At 41.3% G+C, this 16,487-nt stretch overlaps 1 protein-coding gene across 7 annotated transcripts in view; it reads left to right on the top strand.

Moving 5' to 3' along the window:
* Positions 1–16,487, top strand: part of MAD1L1 (mitotic arrest deficient 1 like 1) — a 348,097-nt gene that overhangs the window by 46,811 nt on the left and 284,799 nt on the right. Inside the window, exon 1 of one of the 7 annotated variants that reach the window (XM_064389856.1) lies at positions 4,708–5,084. The exons of 5 other annotated variants lie outside the window; for them this stretch is intronic. The gene's annotated coding sequence lies outside the window, so the exon portion shown is untranslated. Of the gene's footprint in view, positions 1–4,707; positions 5,085–16,487 lie in introns of those variants that run through there. One more of the 7 variants, XM_064389854.1, reaches the window with a different exon arrangement.

Genomic DNA, 16,487 nt, shown 5'->3' with positions numbered 1-16,487 from the left:
ATAAAACCCCAAGTAACAGTAAGATAACCTGGGGCAGAGTAGTGCCTAAAAATACTTGTTGTTTTTAAGCTAATTACATTTTATATTGCCAGTGACCTTTTGGAAACCTTTCATTTACATGGATTGCTGATGCCTCCAAGGAAATGCCTTTATGCAGAGGGAAAATGCATTCCAGTCATCTCCCCAAAGCAGAATGCAGGTCTGGCTGTAGAATGTGCCCTTTCTCAGAAGGACTTCATAACAGGCTTGTTCTGAACTGCAGGGAGAGCTTTCCTGGTGGAGAAGATGAGCACCCAGGCTGTGTCATCTCTCCAAGCTGCTGCTTGAAGGTGAGGGCTCAGTTTATAAATAAGGATGTGGGACATTCTTGAAATTACAGAAGGATTCATTAATACTTAAATGCAGAGGAGACTTGAAATTCATTATGACTCCCTTGTGAAATTTTTGACTCACTGACAAACTCATGAATGATGAACTGTGGGCCTTGTTTCAAACATATGAGCCACATAAAAGATAGAAATTCCTCAGATTTTGCAAGCTTTTAATTTGGACTTTTTAATGTTGTGTTGAAATAAATACTTCACATCTTCCCTGAATGAATGCTGAAGGTCTCGAACTGAACACAGGAAAGTGAGACTGGGAGAAGTTTTAGTAGTTTCTCCTTTTCCATCCTCTGGAGACAGTTGTTTAATTCCTGAATGAGAGCTGAGCAAGAGAGAGCAGATTTGCTGCAGCTCCCATGGATAATGTAGCTGTCATTGAGGCTGACAGAAGTTCCTGTGTCCCTCTCCTTGCAAACCCAGCAGTCCTGGTCAGAGAGCCTCAGACTTCATTGGTTTTGATGTTTTAAAAAAGTGAGTGGCATCTTTTGTTGATGTGTACAGATATTGAAGAAGTTCCCCTTGTCCTTAAAGAAGTGAATCAAGCCAAGAACTCAATGTAGATGGTACCATGTTTGATCAGTCAAGCTAATTTTTAATTCATGTTTTTTCACAGCACTTCTATAGAATAAGTTCCTCCTCTAGTTACCTTACTTCAAAGAAGTAGACCACCATCACTGGCTCTGCTGTGAGATGTTGAAGCACATTCTTGAAACATGGGAGAACTGGACATACAAAATCCATGAGACTTGGCTGATTGCTACCAGTGCAGAACCATGTACACATTCCCATACTGGGATTTATGCCACTGAGTCCTCATCACTGTGTCAGGAGAGGCTTATGTGGAAATCAGCTGAAGTGCAGAAAATTTGAGACCAACAGATGTCCTGCAGCAGAGATGAACCAGGGCTTGTAAAAATGCTTTTCTTGGAAGGAGGCTGATGGTGTAAGCAATGTGTGTCTGCTGTGTTTTTACACCTGACCTAGGCTGGAGCCTCTCTGAAGTACAGTAAATGTTATTTATGTTCTCCCCAGGTGTGCACAAGAATATGTTACTGGTTGTGGTCAATGATGTGGTGCTTTTTAATGTGTTAGAGCTCCTTCAGGTAAAGAGGATGTGGGAGAAGCTGGATGGAAATTGAGAGACCTCTGTAAGACAGGATTGCAAAAACATTCAAAACTCAGTGGACCTTTGGAAGCAGTTTTGTTCTGGGCTCTGATTTTGACCCAGGACTTGTGTGTAATGTTAAGCAAGTCAGCACAATCTGTCCTCTGGCTGGTGGGAGTTAACAAACCTTGTGACAGAATTTACCAGAGCATGTCTTTGTCACTGCTTGTGCAGGGCTTTCTCAAAGAGCAATTCATGTCACTTGCAAATCCTAAAGCTTTTGCCTATGCCCCAAACAGATTTTTTAAAAATTCTTTCAAATATGAACATGAGAGAAAGGAGGTAAATTTTGTATTTCTTCAATCAGCTTTGTATCCCATTAATCAAATAGCATCCTATTAAAAAAACAGTGGGAACCTTCCTAAGGAAGAGAAGAAGCTGGCAAGATTCCATGGTCCTGGAATAGACCACTGTGCAGAGATCCTGCCTAAGTCCCCTGCCCAGTCCATGCTTGCACTGTTGGAATGACAGAGAGACAGGAAGAGTTGTGAGAACAGCTTTGTTTTGGCACTGCAACATTGATTTGTTATGACACTCAGAATTTTGGTTTGGTGTGGATCTGCTGGTTTGCCTTACACATTTTAAAGGTATGTAGTGAGGAAAAAACAAAGAGCAACCTGTGAAGATGGTGAAAGATCTGGAGGAGAAGCCATGCAAGGAGTGGCTGAGGTCTCTTGATTTATTCAGCTGGAGAAGAGGAGGCTGAAGGAAGACTCACTGGGGCTGCAGCTCCCCCTGAGGGGGTGTGCAGGGACAGGACCCAGGGAGTGGCTGGAGCTGTGTTGGGGAGCTTTAGGGTGGAGATCAGGAAAAGGTTCTTCCCCCAGAAGATGCTGGGGCACTGAACAGGCTCCCCAAGGAATGGTCACAGCCCCGAGGCTGCCAGAGCTCCAGGAATGTTTGGACAGTTCTCTCAAGGATGCACAGGGTGGGATTGTTGTCTGTGCAATGTCAGGAGTTGGACTCAATGATCCTTGTCAGTTGCTTCCAACTAAGGATATTCTGTGATTCTAAAAATTAAATTTTTAGGCTCCAGCTTCTGCAGAAAAGGGGTGGAGTGTGAAGAGAAGAAGTGTGTCATTACTGCCAAACCAGCTGCAGCTGAGCAAAGCTGTGTATGAGAGTAAATCATCAATATTTCAGATCACCACTTTGATAAACAAATTTTAGAAAGTGAGAATGAAAACCTGAGGAAACAATGCAGAAGAGTGACTCTGTGTGTGTTAATGTCCCTTGAGCCCCTAGCAGGCAGGAGAAAAGGTTGTTAGAATTCTAATTTGAATTCAAATTCCTTTTGATTTTGTAGTCCATGCCAATTCTGTGTATATTGTCACTGGAAAGTGAGCACAGGACGCTTAAGGCTCCCTTGCTTTTATGCTTGGCTAATTTTATGGCCCTCCCATATTTTGTAGCTGTAAATGTTGCAGACTTTATTACATTTAAACTGGTTTTAATATAGTAGGTCATAAAAATTAAGAAATGAGTGGTAGTGTCCACTGCAATGATGCATTTAGCTCAGGGAGGATTCTTGCAAGTCACTGAAAGGCTTAAACTGCAACTCCAGGATCATCTGCTTTGTGAAGCCAGGGCAGAAATTAAAAGCCCCAACCTGTAACAGCTGAGAATGAATTTCATTGTTAAAAATTTCCTCCTTTTTCTTTCATCTGAGGAGCTGGTTTATGCTTTGAGGCATTGATCCAAATGTGAGGAGAGGAGGGAGGCTGTTTCTTTCTTTTTCACAAAAAGGCTCAGCAAGTTCTGTACACTGTATAGCTGTACATATATATATTTAATATAAGTGGGTACAATATGGTGTAGCTGGGAAACTTCCTAGCTGACTGCTGAGGAGCAGCTCTAGTTTATCTGTTAATTGCAATTATTCTACCTGCAACCCATAAGTCTTTATTATTTCATGCATCTGCTTGCAGGAGGTTAATTACTCCTGCTGCATTAAAAGCTAAAATAGGGTGGGAAAGTAGGGAGTTACTGGGGGATGGTTCCATGGATGGGTTTGACGTTTCTTAACTGTTGAGCATTTGGCTTTGAAACTTCCTTCAGAGAGTGGCAGGACTGGTGTCTGATCTCCACATGGGTCACAGCTTCATTTAATACCTTTTGACATTAAAACTGTTTGAGAACTGATGCCTGTGGTTTTGTCTGTTCTGATTTCATCATAGCTTAACAGTTGGTAAATGTTCCTCTAAAATGTTTATGATGGTTTCTCCAAGTGACAGCTTCAGTTCCCACATCCTGAACTTGTATCTCAGCAGCTGCTTTACACCAACCTTCACATTGAGCACAGCCTGGGAGCCACAGAGGAGCCACAGAGGAGCCAGAGGCTGAGCACACTTGCTGGGATCCTTTATACCATATAACAACAGGGACAATTTGTTTTGCTGCTTCTATTTAAAAGAACCAAGCAAAAAGCCCCTTAATCCATCAGAATTATTAGACCTGTTTGTCTAAGATGTCACAAAAGCAGAATGGGTTGGAACACGGTGTCCATCTGAAGCACAGTTGGCACATTGGAGTCCTCTGCCCACTAACCTGAAACCTCAGTGTAAACTTGAACCACTTTACAGGCTGGCAGTAATGGCTGTGATAAATCAGTCTGCTTTTTGTTTGTGCAAATGATCTAATGGTCAGAGAACTTGGACACAAAACCACATTAAATAAATTTATTTTAATAATTCCTTTATAGCATCCATTTAATCATTATGGGAGCCAGCACAGATTTATTTTGGAGTGTTCAAAACAGGTATCCCATCACTCATCCAGCTTTGTCTGCATCCAAACAAATATCTGGATAGCTAACTTTTTCTTTAAAAAAAAACCTGCATTACTTTCCCCCTTCTTCTTGATTTCTACAGGAGGAAAAAAAGAAATGAAAAAGAAAATGAGAAAGCTGTGCCTCTGGCCCATCCCTGTGCAAGGTGGGCTCTGCTCAGCACAGAACAGCAAGAATTGGAGAAGGGGACATGTTGGAATAATAATTAGCTGGGACTCAGTTTTTTTACTTAGGAAAAAACCCATTCTGTATTTACATAACTTATTTTATACAGTTTTCCCAGACCTTGTGTGTAACTGATTGGCTAGTAGTATTCTTGCTACCTCATTCATTGATTAAAGGCTATTTTGTGTGTATGTGCTTACACTCAGGTGTTTACATTTTTCCTCTGGATTCTCATGGGACAGATCTATTGTTTATGCAGGTGCAGACTTACTTTTCTTACCAGAATAGATTGTTGTGTTAACTGACTGTGCCTTCCCAAGGTTGTTTTGCATGGAAACCTTCAAGCTACTGCTAACTCAGCTTGAGTAGCAGGGCCTAAACCATATTTTATAAAACCTTTCTTTTCTAATATCACTACTTATATGCAGCAGAGGCACAAAGCTCTTCATATGGGAATCAATCCAGCATTTGGAATCTTACCTTTTTCTCTTCCTGGCACCCCCAACATCGTCCACTGGAAAGGAGAAATGAGGCTTGGAAATTGAGAGACCTCAATTGAGTACAGCCCAGGAGTGTGTAAAAGGTACTAAAATAATAACTTTTGCAGCAAGTATTTTGGCAAGGAGAGTTAATGTGTTTTACTGCTCCATGACGGGAATCACAGATTTCACTTGAGCTCTTTTCATCTGTCTTTAAATTGTGTTCACAATTTCATTTTTTTCTGTTTTTCATTTCTTTCTTTTTGTCTCTTAGTTCTTTCAGCCCTTCATGGGTCCCATGTAACTTAAAGGTCTGCAATACCTTATCCAGTCTCTGAAATAAACTCTCTCACGTAGAGATTGCAGCAGGTAGACCATTGGACGTGATGTAGCATTCATTTCTGTGCTGCATTGGGTAATGATTTCCTGGTTCCAGGAGCAAGAAATTAAAATTCTGGTGAGAGGATTTGCCCCCTTCCTCACTCAGCAAGGCCACTGTGCCAGAGCTCAATCACTTCCTCTGCAGCAGCAGGAGCAGAGGGAATGTGATACTGTGGTCATTCAATCAGAGGGAGAAATGCTTTAATCTCTGCTATTCTGTCTGATAAATGCTTTCTTCTTTGTTCTGAATTCAGATCTCTAGTGTTCCTACTGTTGCAGGGATTGGCAGAGAAAAGAGATCATCCTGTCCAGTTAAGTGCTCAGTGATGATGCCTGCCTTTATTCCCAGAGGTACTTTGTGATTTAGTAAGAGAAATGCAATTGCAAAAAGGGCAGAAAAAGCATAGGAAGGAAGTGGGACTATCTGGCAAATCCCACCACAGCTTGTGATTTCCCTAAAACAAGGACAACACGTCTTGTGAGAGACTTTTATTTGTAAAAGCACAGGGGAGATAGAGCAGCTTCTGCTTCAGCATGATCTTTGCCCTGAATATTCAGGGTGCTCCATATTAATTGGGCAGATGAATTTCTGACCTGTGCAGCCACCTCCTTTGTCGTGTGTTCCTCTTCACTGCAGCAGCTGCACAAAAATGATGTGATGGATGGGTATTGACTTTGCTGCTTTCTTTTGCTCCCTTTGCTGTATTGACATGAGTTAATAGGGCAGAAGTGGAAGACAGACTCAGTACAAAGTGGAGAGAGATTTTATGTCAATAGGGTTTGTAAGATAAGAAATACAGCATTAAGGGTGAGCACACAGGAGAGTTAATAGCTAACAAACCACTCAATGTGTTGACAGGAGAAAGACACTGACCAGGAGCCATAAACTCTTTTTCAATGAAAACATGTTTTCTTTTTTGGTGTGATGTGTTATTAGTATCTAGTTTTCCTCAGTGCTGTCAAATGCTGAAAGATGGGTTGTTGTCTTTTATAATGCTGTTATAATGTTTCATTATGTTGCTTTACGAGTTTTGCTTTGATTAGTTGATCACACCATTAGAGGAGAGTGTCTCCACTTTTATTAATACTACTACATCCATATGCTCCCTTGATTTGGCCATATTAAAACTGGAAATGAGAGTGTTGAGTGAAATTTAAGCTTGAAGGTGATTGGAAATGGAAGGCAGAACAAGTTCTGTCTGAGCAATAATAGTTCACCCACCCTCAAAAGGCTGTAGATCATTTAAGCTACTTAATAAATGGAGTGTATATTCTAGAATTTTAAACCAGTTGTTAGTAAGCAGCCTGCTGGAAGGATATTCTGATGTACATCCAAATGAAGAGAAAAGATTTTAGATGTTCTTATGTTCAGTGGTTCAAAAAAACTCTGCTGATATGTAGCAGTAGTTTGAAAGGCTGAAGAAACACTTTCATTGGTACCAGGAAACAAGTTGAACATCTTAAAATAAGTTCTGTGCTACCACTGAACAGGACATTGTTGGATCCTTAGAATGTCACTGAATTACAGAAAGGAGACTGCCAGGGGCAAGAAGCAGCCCTGGATAACAAATTGCAGCAGGTATTTGGAAACCAGCTAAATACATGTTCACTGGAAGATGAAAGGAGACTCTTCATATCTCTTATAATTATGAAAGAGATGAGCTGTGCTGCTGGCAAAGTTATTTAGGTGGGTTGACAATTGAAAAATGAGTAGTTTAGTTAAATATTGGAAAGCTAGAAATAAATGAGAGTGCTTAGACCAAGTTAATTATGCATGGATATGTGCTGTAGGTATGGGGGGAAAATGGCAAGGGGTGTTTACTGGGCCAAGTTTTCAGTTCTCCTTTTGTTTGGGAGCTCTTTTTCTAATGAGAAGGATGTTCAGTAATTTTCATCTGATTAATGTTTGTGGCATTTTAATGTTCTTTTAAAATGGGCATCTGTATGCATTTCTAAAGGGGCCCTGCATGGTTTGGCTCATGAAATTTTGCTTTTGTACTGGACTTGGGTAGAACTAGGAGAAGAAAAAGCATAGTTTAGTGCACTGCAGGCCAAAATATTAAACCCATGCTAGAGACAAATAATGACATAAGCTGAAGAGTTGCCTAGAAGTGACCTTTCATTTGTGACCATCTTAGGAGAAAGGAAACAAAGGCAACTTCTTTCTCTTCCTGCTTCAAATGCCATTTTTCATTGGCTTAAAATCCTTATACCTAGACATGCAATAAATGTATTTCTGCCTGGTTTTCTGGAAAGATGAAATCTATTGGTGAGGGACATAGTTAGAGAGGCAGTAGAAAGCTCCAGCCTGTTGTTCCACTGAGGAACATCACACTTATGTGGCAGCAGGAAGATGTTGTGGGCAGATGGAGGCTGTACTGGCTGGAGGTCAGGTCACTTTGGGGCCAGCAGAAATGGGGAGTTCAGAACTCAGGATTTGCAGCTTGGGTTGGAGTTTGCATGGACAGTCACATTTCAGATGTGTATTTTGAATAGGAGTATTATGAATACTGGTTCTGGTTTCTTATCTTTACCAGATGTTACATGACAAGGCGCAGATTGGTTGATAATCGCAGTTTGGTGAGGAGAGCTGGAAGAAGCTAGTTCTTTAGGGAAAAAACCCACAAAGATTAGTGATTTCTATTGAAATCTTTGATCATGGCCAAACAGCTGCTATTCCTCTAAAATACCTTATTGAGGAAGAGTGTTGTGATCAGGTTTATTTTCAGGGCTGTTATCAGTTTTTTAGGGTGTGAACAAGTTCAGACACAGCAGGGACTTGTGTGAGCTTCTCATTTAACCATTCTATTGACTGGGACCACACAGATATCTGATTTTTAAGTCTCTGCCAAAGGGATGCTGGAAGTGACCTTGTGCTGTTAGGTACCCTGACAGTTGAGCTGTTAATCATGATGGAATTTGAACGGGGCATTTAACTGTGCAAAGCTTTTCTGTCCTTTTGTTAATTAGCTGGATGATCCATCTGTCAGTGTCTTCCCAGAGAAGACATGGTGCATGTTCATTTGCATGGACAGTCTCAATGGTTTTGGAATGTCATGCTGAGATCAGTACCCTTTGTTTCCAGATAATAGGAGATCAAAGTTTTGGTAAAGCATAAAATCCCAGGAAGTTTTGGGTTGGAAGTGACCTCAAAGATCATCTTGTTCCAACCCCCTGCCATGGGCAGGGACACCTTCCACTAGTCCAGATTGCTTTGTAGATGACAGAGATTTTAACCTTTCTGTTTAGAATGGATGATTGAACGTTTTTGCCCTAGACCTTACTTTTAATACCATTTTTACAAACAGATGCAGAGATGTTGAGGTATTTGCATTGAATGGATGGTATTGTTGCAGATTTTTCCTAGGGTATCAGACATAGGAACCTATCAGCTTCTTTATCTAAGAACAGAAGAAAAAATTATTTTTGCAATAGTTTCATTGGGCTTTGAGTTTGGATGTTCTGGCCCTCCCTGCTCAGCCTCTGGCTACCATGGTCACACCAGAGAGGGGAGCAGGTTATTTAAAGCCAGGGAGTTTGGTGCAAAGGAAGGAGCAAGGATATGGCTTTCACTCCAGCCAAATGCAGAGACAGCTGGTTTGCTCTGTTTAGTTTGACAGTGGCACGGAGAAGGGGAATGTGTTCTGCAGCCCACACTTTCATAAGGAACAGGATTCAGAGAGAAACTGTGGGGAGAGGAAGTGTGGGCAATGTAGGGCTGATGTGGGAGGACATTTGATTTATTACTGTATGGGAGGAATTAGATGTACAACCACAGTCCAAAGGAAATTGAGCTTTGCTAGTTAGGTGGCTTTGTGGATTACAGAAGTATCTGATGTTGTGTGTGTGCATAAGGTAATTTAACATGGTCAGAGAGGGCTGCCTGGAAGGGGACCTGCTCAATAACAGCTGTTTAAAAAGACTTGTATTTTTCTCCTGACATGCATTCTGTGACTGAGCAGGTTAAGACCGTAATTGATTTTCTTAAACCCTCTTTTTTAATGACTATGGAGCTAAAGAGAGACATTTCAGTATGGAGAATTTCACTTTGTGTCTTCCAAAGTTGAATCCATTGATTTTTCTGAGGATTAACATGCTTGGTGTTGTGCTAATTATAAAGAACTTTGCAGCAGAAAATTGCCAAAGACTATTGCAGTGGGTGGACTCAATTTAGTCTGTATTTTTGAACTGAATTCCTTTGGCTTTAACTCATATCTTTAATGTTCCTTTTTTCTTTGCCTCTAAATGGCCATGTCATCCATGCCTGCATGGCCTGCTCCACCACATCAAAGCTGTGGTTGCAGCAGGGATGTTTGGCATCTGCTTTCTATTCCAAGCAAGAGCAGTAGGAATATCACCAAGGGTGACATTCAATACATAGACAGAAGCAAGAGAGGAAAAGTTCAGGCATTGGAGAAAGCAAGGTTTGATCCTTCAGAGAGCCCTGTGATTGACTGAGTTTGATTTCAAATTAATTACTAAAATCCTGCAGTTCCTCTTGCTCATTTGTAATTTCTGGTAAATATTCCCTCTTCTGTGACCTCCTTGCCTTTGGCATCCCTTTTGCTTGTCTCACTTCTCTGAGGCAATCCCAGTGCTTCTGTTTTTTTTTTTCCCTGGTGCCTCTGCCACTGGGATCCTCCTGCTCTGTGTGGCAAAATGGGGAGCTAAAGTGACAAGAAGCTAGAGCTGAGCTAAGTGCCAGCAACCAAAAATAACCTCCAGTTTTCACTGCTGACTTTTAAAAAATCAGTCTGTTCCCTTAAAAATGTGTTGAACACTGCCAAGTATTGCCATAATATATATGGCTTTGTTAATGTCAGATACAGTTCTGTTGTTGAAGAAAGAAAAAGGCTATGGAGCTCTTGCAGTGGCTCCTGAATGTGTGCTCACCTGTCGGAGATTGAAATGTTACCTTTGAAGTGAACTTTTACTGTTTTATAGTGGGGGAGAAGGACTAATTTGGGAAGCCATGAAAGTGCTGTTCTGTTTATTCTAAATGTTCTGTTGGAAAAGTTCTGGAGGAGGATACCTACGAGTGTATCTATTAATCACTTCTACCCAGGAAAGCAATTTGTGAAATGTAATAAGCAATTAAATTAGATGAATCTCCAAAACAATAAGATGTGTTTCTTGAAGTGGTGTCTAGGGCAAACACAGAATCCTTGGGAACCAGCAAGTAAAACATGATCTGTGCAGATGTGCTCTTTATTTACCAGAAGATGTTCAGGTCCATGTGTGCAGACCTTTTCACTTGGATCTAAGAAGAGAGGTTTTCTAATTAAATAGACTTTTTGTTGGAAAGCATTTTTTGTGTGAAGATGTTCCCCTGTTGAGTCACTGCAGTGGGAGTGCTGTAAGATGGACATTCAAACAGCACTTTCACTACTGAGCTGGATTTTCTTTGCCCTCATCCAATTATTCACATCTAATTTGTTTTAGAAAAGTGGGAGTAGAATGAGTGTGTTTTGCTCAAGCTGTTGAACCAAAGGAGTCAAGTACTTGACTGTGCCTGCCTTGATCACCTTTCAATTTCACAGGAGAGAGAATTGGTCCCACAAAAATGAGGGAAGGTCCTGTACATCACACAGCTTCATGCTGGCTCTCTTCTGTACTGATTTCCTTAATACTGTATTATAGATCTAAAGACATTAAGTTTTATCTCTGGGGTAGTCTTGTTACTCTTTAGCTCCTTATTGCCCTGAGTCCATCAGAAACAAGAGGGATTGTGTTGTTTCAGTTGCAAATCAAATCCACAAAGGAGTTGCTATCTTAATTAGTTTGAAATGTAATTTCATTCGAGATGTAACAAACAACTAGGTATAAAAAAGGCAGGTAGTAGGAGAAAACAGGAAGGAGTGATAAGCCTTGCTGAGTGGACTCTGCTAAGTACAGCTTGGTGGTTGTTAGTTGTTTAACTATTTTGAGTGTTGAAATCCCATATCTGGCAAAAGTTCTTTTACAAATGAGACAGCTGAGACAGAGTTTAAATATTTTATATAAGCTGACCAAGCAGTACAGATCCATTTTGCATCACAAGAACATACAGTTCTTCAAATGCTCAGTAAACTTTGACATATTTATTGTATTGCTCTCTGTTTCCCTTAAGTTGAGAGGCTGATGGATAGTAATAGTAGCACTGGCTAAATTCAGACTCAGTTGTTCTTCTCTGGAGAGTCGTTGCTTTGTATCTTTTGCTTTGTAAGAGAGTTTTTCTTATGCTGGTGTTTGGGGCTGAGTTTGTTTGCACCTCTTCTGAGCCCAAAGCTCAACTCCCAAGAGATTGTTGGATTTCAATAATCCTGTATAGTTAATTCAGGTTATTTTTATTCCTTTTTAATCTCCCTCACAGGATTGAAGAAGTCCAGAACTGACTCCTTGCCAAATGATTCCAAAGGCTGTTTATGATAAAAGAGCTATTTGGTATTTCTCGTTTCTTTTTTCCCTTCAAAGCTTGTACCTTTCCTTGCCAGATGTGAAGGCCTTGTATAAAATTAAGCCTCAGTTGCTGTTTTTGGGTAAAAATAACAATGCAGGAGGTATGTACTTAATGGCTTTGTGTATTCCCTGGATGACTGCAGTAGTTTAGCTGCATCAAAAGTTGGCATTTAGCAGACCAAGTCCAGAGTGGATTGGATCAATGCAGTGCAGAATTGAACTCAGTGGAGGTGGATACAAATATATTCCTCCCTCCATAACAATTAAATGACATTTTTTCTGAAGATCCAGATTGTAACTATCTTTAAATACACAGTGTTTCATAGAGACACATCAGGTCTCCAGTTCTTCTGTTGTTCAGTGCCTGGAGCAGCTTGGTGCTAGTTAGCTTTTCTACAGTGAAGAACTAATTTCAGTCAAACCTTTCTCATGTCAGATGCACATTATTGCTCTGCCTGTGTTCCCCTTGCCTTTGAGAAATGCCTGTTTATATCAGATGTTTCCTTGTTTGTGCATTGCTGGCATACTTCTGCTGCACACAGACCTCAGACCCTGCCTTGGTTTCTTCTTTTAATGGAGTGCGACTGCTGCAATTGGCATTTCACTCCTCTGCTCTTTATTCTGTGCACTGAGGACAACTTTGGGTGTTAAGTAGTGTTGAGTTTCATTTATTTATTTATTCCAGGATTGTAAACAGATTTGCTTCCTGTGTGGGAGTAGAGCCAGGCGCTTGCTTGATTTGTTCCTTGCAGTGACACAGGAGCAGGGGGATCTGTGACTCCCTGCAGGCAGCTGAACCCAGTCTGGAATATACTTAATTGCTCTTTCACAGCCTCCTCTCTGCCCAGGATAACTCTGAAAGAATTTCCAGCAGTACTTAAGATTTGGGTATTGTGGCAAACTTACTGCTGTTTTTAACTATTTCATAGAGGAGATGGGTACTAATGATGTGCTGCATCTTCATATCATTTGTTTGTCCATCTGATATTCCTGTCTTCAGACCCTAGACTGGCCTTTCCTCCTGAACTGCACCATTTCTCCTGCTCTGACACCTCCTGACCCAGCTGCTGTTTGCTCTCAATCTTTGATATAATTTGTGTATGTGTGGTGTGTCTGTGTAGACACATCTGCTGCAGATTTCACTTCTTTTATCAAGTTGCTTTTGCTGAAGTGCCAGATTTGCAGTTTCAGTTTTCTCCAGTGTTGTTGGTGATGTTTGGGATTCTCTCTTCTTTCCTGGCTTTATGAAGGTTTAAGATACCTCCTATGGAAACTCATTAGGTCTAATTTGTGTAAGCACTCATTGTATGTAGGCTTTGATCTTCATTTTTCCAGTCATAGGATTTTGCTTAATGATGAGCTGGAAAGACTGTAAATAAATGTATTTGTGTATATTGTGCATTACCTTGTGAAAGGTGTGTCAATAAAGTCTAAAGAATGGTGACTTTTCAGCTGCTTCACTGACAGCCCTCACGCCCCAGTTTACCCTAAATTTAAACATAATGTTTCTGGGGTTTGTGAAGAAGAATTTCAATGTGATAAATGATTATAAGGCTGAAGGAATATTGAATGTTTACCAAAACTGAGAGCATTGTTTTGCATGTCTGCTTTGTGCCAGAGTGAAATAATTAGCCCAGGAACTGTATGATAAACTTGTAGTGACTCAACACAGCCATCTGATAATTTAAAAATGTTATTAAGAGATGACTTCAGAGGAATTGCTTAAAGCCTTGTGGAATCTAATGACTTGTTCAGTGCCTTGTGGAGTCACTTGAGTTGCTGCCTCTGCCTTGCTGCCTCACCTCTGGTGTGCTGCCATCCTATGGGATGGCCATGGTGATCCTATTCCTGTGGGGCTGGCACTGACTTCAGGGCTGTGGCCTCAATTTCTATTATGCCATGTCATAATTTCACTCCTTGCTAGTTGTCAAGCCTTCCCTGGTAGAAATGATCTGCTTCTAAGGTATATTTAAAAACCTAAACTTACCCAAATTCACAATATTTTAAACAATCTCAGGAACTGCTATTGTCAGCTGTAAGTTCTTCTCTTTTTTTGCAGCATTCTCCTGGTATTATTTCCCATTTTCAAGGCACCTTTAGACAAGTACAGGAGGGACTGTTGTGATTGATTGGGACTATGGGCTGCTGCTCCTTGCTCCTACCCCCAGGTCCGATGAGATCCAGGGCTGTATTATCACATTCTTGATTGTCTGCATCCTTTGTGCTAGTGCTACTTGATGGAAGGAATAAAAGAGTTTTTTAGAGAAAACTCCAACTTTTTACCTGCCAAATTCAATCCAGCCTTGGGCATTTTGGATAAAATAGTTTGGAAACCAGGAAGATGTGTGCTGGGTTTTTTTTCCCCTCTCTCTGAGAGGCTTCTGCTGAGGTTTGTAGAAGGGCATTCTAACAATAGTCGGTTCTGTAGGAGGTGAATTTGTGTTATGCCATCTATATTTTAGTAGAGAAGGACAGGATTGAATAGTCATACAACTAAAATGCATCTTAGAAAGATCCATTAGTTAGAAATGGCCTCTGGAGCACACAGCATCTGCCATGGAGACTGTGGCAGGGGCCAGTGAAGAGCTGCAGCTTCTCACCCATTTATTTTCATGTTTCCAACACAGCGATTTGGAAACATCTGATTCCTTTTACCTGGAAAATTGACAATTTCCACCAGCATCCCAACCCCCTTGGATGTGCTGCAATCCCTTCCTGATGCTTCCCACTTGAAATGCAGTCCTCCAGGACAAGAATTTCTTAGCAGTAAATGAATTTTCTAATGAGCTTTCCTTCCAAAACAGCGAGGAGATGCCAAGTGACACGTTGGGAAGTGCCAAGCAGGAGGGAAATGGCTCTTCTGTGCCCACTGTCATAAACAGGATGTGGTTTGTTTACAGTCCTCACTTGCTCTCTGCAGGGCTGTGCAGGAGTGAGCCTCCCTGCAATGGCCTGGAGAAATCCGAGGTTTCTGAGCCAATATCAAATATTGTGTCAGAGGAGGAAGTGGCTCCAGGCGAAGGAGCAAACAAAATTAAGCATTGTATCTTGGATTCTTCTGTGCTTTTCTGGGGCATTTATCATTCTGACTGTGCAGCTGAGTTGCAGTTGACTGCAGAGCAGAGGGAATTTAATAAAGTGGGAGGGTAACTGTTGGGTGACTAATTTTAAGGGGAGATGTGTTGAAAAGCCTTTGTAGTGGGATGGTTTTGGAGTGGTGACAAGGGTTTGTTAAGAGGTACATTATAAGAAAATAGCATTTGGAAGGGACCTATGGCGATCATCTGGTCCAACCTCCAAGAAAACAACTTCAGGTTTTTTCCCCTATCACCCCCAAAAATCCACATAAAACCCTTGGCATTGGTTGGAGCTCTTGGCACAGCTCAGGGGCAGCAGAGCTAGAGTTACAAACATGGTCAGAGCTCTGTGGGAGCTGTTGGGAAAACCCAAGGACCTGGGGCTCTTGCCTTTGGTACTTTGGCCATTAAAGATTGCTGATGTGCCATAAAATGCTCCATGTACAGGAACGTGGTGCAGATCCACTGCGGTGTAAGTGAAACTTTCCTTGGAGTGACAGCAAACTCACCAAGGCCTCATGGCTGTGGGCTATGGCACGTGCTGCTCCTGGAGGAAAGGCACTGTGAACAATCTAATTAGGCCAAGTTTCATTCTCAGAGGCTTCACTGCCAATAAAAGCTCCTCGCTTAGAAAAATGAAATTGAGCTATAGCCCAGAGTAATGTGATTTGCATTAGACCAGATTGTGAACATAAGGTAAATTTTTAAGTATCAAAGTAATTTAGAGACTGAAGTTTTACAGAAATTCTGTGATGCTTAAACAGTTTTCTAAGCAAAGGCTCTGATGCTTGGGAGTTGACATTCTCTGTTTTCCTACATACATGGATCCCTTCCTGTATATACTCTTATACAACATGAATAATTCAGTGCTTGTAAACAGACAGGGAGACGTGTTGAGCTGGAAAGTCAGGGGTTTCTTTGTTGATAGTCATGTATTTCAGTTGTGTAAAGAAGGCAAATAAAAGAAGTTAAAGTAACACTGTTTACATCACCCCAGGAGTGTTTGTGCTCGTGTTTATCTGCTGCTCTCAAGCATTTTGTTGCACTTTAAAATCAGTTCCTTGATTCCTTGGCAATAATTTACAGCTCAGGTTTATCTCAAGGAACATGTAGGCTGCCTTGTCTTTTTTGGGGCTGCAAAGACCACCAACATTCCCTACAAGCAGCTTGGGTTTTCAGCCAGCCTGCTGCTGCTCTGGCAGAGCATTTTGGTGATGCCTCAGAATTCTGAGTTTTCCATTTCCCCCCCAGGACACTGACAACTGAAAAGGCTAATTGGGATAAGGTGTAGGGAGGAAGAGAAAACCTCAGAACTCAGACAATAACAGAATTAATTTGGTTGGTGCACGAGCTGTGTTGTGGAGCGAGGCTGTTCGTGTACCTTCTCTCATGTTGAATCAAAGGACAACTTGCTGTCAGAAGAGGAAGAAATCATTTGTGCTGAGTTTATCTGAACTCCCAGTGGCTGCTGACTTGTCTTTAAGGGTTTGTGCAGGATTTAGTGCTGTGGTCTGACTGGCTGTGCTCTGTCTGACTGAGGAAATGAGAAGTGATGACTGCAAGCTGCCATCCATTGGCTTGGATGGCTTTTTGTTTTTAAGTCACTGCTCA

Source organism: Passer domesticus, chromosome 15 (genome assembly GCF_036417665.1).
Source record: "Passer domesticus isolate bPasDom1 chromosome 15, bPasDom1.hap1, whole genome shotgun sequence".
NCBI classification, from domain to species: domain Eukaryota; kingdom Metazoa; phylum Chordata; class Aves; order Passeriformes; family Passeridae; genus Passer; species Passer domesticus.
Note: the sequence above shows the minus strand (reverse complement) of the source record. Positions and strands in the feature narration are given on the sequence as shown.